Source organism: Odontomachus brunneus, unplaced genomic scaffold, assembly GCF_010583005.1.
Source record: "Odontomachus brunneus isolate Ranch 3 - 2012 unplaced genomic scaffold, Obru_v1 Obru_scaffold_007, whole genome shotgun sequence".
Taxonomy (NCBI): domain Eukaryota; kingdom Metazoa; phylum Arthropoda; class Insecta; order Hymenoptera; family Formicidae; genus Odontomachus; species Odontomachus brunneus.
Genome location: NW_022639457.1, coordinates 3,833,039 through 3,835,255, shown reverse-complemented (window position 1 = coordinate 3,835,255; position 2,217 = coordinate 3,833,039). Strand labels below are relative to the sequence as shown.

General features: G+C 41.8%; 1 protein-coding gene across 2 annotated transcripts in view; it reads left to right on the top strand.

Annotated features, from left to right (window-relative positions):
- LOC116854025 (lachesin-like) overlaps positions 1–2,217 on the top strand; it is a 471,144-nt gene that overhangs the window by 30,833 nt on the left and 438,094 nt on the right. The gene's annotated exons all lie outside the window — the stretch shown is intronic.

Genomic DNA, 2,217 nt, shown 5'->3' with positions numbered 1-2,217 from the left:
TTTTTTTTTTTTTTTTTTTCTAAGCGTGTCAAGGACGAAGCTTGTCGACATTCACTGAGAAAAATCCCTCGGTTATTGAAACAATAGCACGTTTGCTATTTGATGATTGGTGGAGAAACAAGTTGAGCACTTACCGTGGCGAAACATTTCTCATCATTTGTCATTTTAACCCTTTCGTACCTGCGGGACATATATGTCCGACTTGCGAAGAAAACCATAACTTTAAGACAAATAGTCCTGTCGATTTCTATACATTAGTTTCTTTTAAGGAGAAAGGTTGAACCTTTACACACATGTAAAAAAATTACTATACTTTTAAATTTAATATTTTCGATCAAATATAGTTATCTGAACTTTTCAAAGGTTCAAGTATTAGCTAGCATTCCTCAGATATTTCTCCATTTCACTCAGCGAATTCATATAAGAGAGAGTCGCATTTTGTTGGCAAGTGGACCGATGAAAGTTGTATAACAGCATAAGTATATCGACATCCATCTCAATAGTATATACGGAATAGATTTTGATCTAAAGTCGAAAATGTATTCAGAAGTTTCTTCTATAGTCATTCTATTTGGAATTTATTATTTTAAATTTAAATTTTTTATATCTATTTAGTGGAAAAAACCAAATTCAAGTGCATATTTTAAGTATCAGTATTTAATATCCAATATTTAAGCTTTCCACGCGGCTGTCATTTTAAATTTAAATTTTAATAGTGAATTTGTAATCAGCAGCTCCAAGAACTTCTATGATCGTCTCAATGCGAAACATACCTCTTCTGGAAAATCCGGAGGCACGAAAGAGTTAATAAATATCCATTGTTTGAGATACAAGTCACATTTATTCTCGTCTATTTAGATTAGGGTTAGTCAGTGTCTCCATTATAGGAGTGTTGCTTAGAGCAGCAAATTGAAAGTAACAAAGCATTTGCTCCCACTACGGGATCATTTGCTGTCCCATATCTGTCACCAGACTATTTGTTGCGGGTACTTTGTTGAATTACCGAAACTTCTCTCTCAGTGTGTTATTCCACTCGCAATGACATCGGGATAGAGCGATCCTCGTCGCGCGGGATTGCAAGTCGGAATTTTTAGGCTTGTACCGTAACCAATTCCGAGTGATATACCATCTATTACGCGCGGCTGTGGCGAGTCACGTGACGTTCGCAAATGCATGCAAGTCTTGGAAAATACGTAGCTCGGAACGAGCGAGCCTTATTCTGTCATATGAGAATGATTTAGGCCATATTGATTAAGAAATTACGTGAACCGTCTCTTCTCTCGTGTGCCCGGATCGCGCCTGCCTATTCGCCACTCTCGATCACCACGATGGCACGTCACACCGCGCAGATATGTAACTTTTAAATAAATTATGTAGTCAACACTGCGAATGTGTATTACACGGGGACTGACGCGGAGAAACTGACGTGCAACAAACACACAATTTGATACAGAATACAGTTTGCAGTTCTTTAGAAACTGCTCGGAATTGGTTTCTCTTCCTTTTTCTCCTTTTTTGTACTTTTTTCTTTTCTTTACATTGAGAAACAGGCGGACCGCGGGAACGTATCGGACGTATCGTGAGAATTGTCTACGGGGAAATAATGGAACTATTGGAGTCCAATTTTACATGTACTGTTCCGACCGGGATATTTGAAGAGTCGATCGATTGCCCGCGGGAGTCATGACAGGCTACTTTTTTAGTTTAATTACAACGACGTTTCGAGTACTCCGCATACGTACTTCCCTCTCGTTCCCATCCGTCATATTTTCAAACGTTTCCGCGCGCGGGAAATGTCTCTGGAGCGCGCGGCTCAGTTTAATCCAGATAACTTTATCTAACATTCATTCGCTTCACTCGGGCTACAGATTACATAATGAGTCGAACATTTTAACGTCGAGTAATGAAATAAGTCAACTTCGGCGCTGTTAACAATTGGCGTGTCGAATATTCGACTAAATAGGCTAACTCTAACTCTCTGTCAGGGAGTGTCGGGCGAATTCTTGCGAAATCCGTCGTCGCGATCCCGAAAAATCCTCATTTTCGACGGGGCTGGAGGCAGAGCGCGAGGGGCGGCGGTGCACTTTCGGAAATTCCGTGCAATTTCGCGTCGCAGCGGCGCGTACGACGGTGCCCTCTCGACGACAAGGTGGCACGGGCAAAAGCGGAGCACCGACCGCTCACGGGGGCGCGCGAGCGCCGGAGGTACGGCGGGGG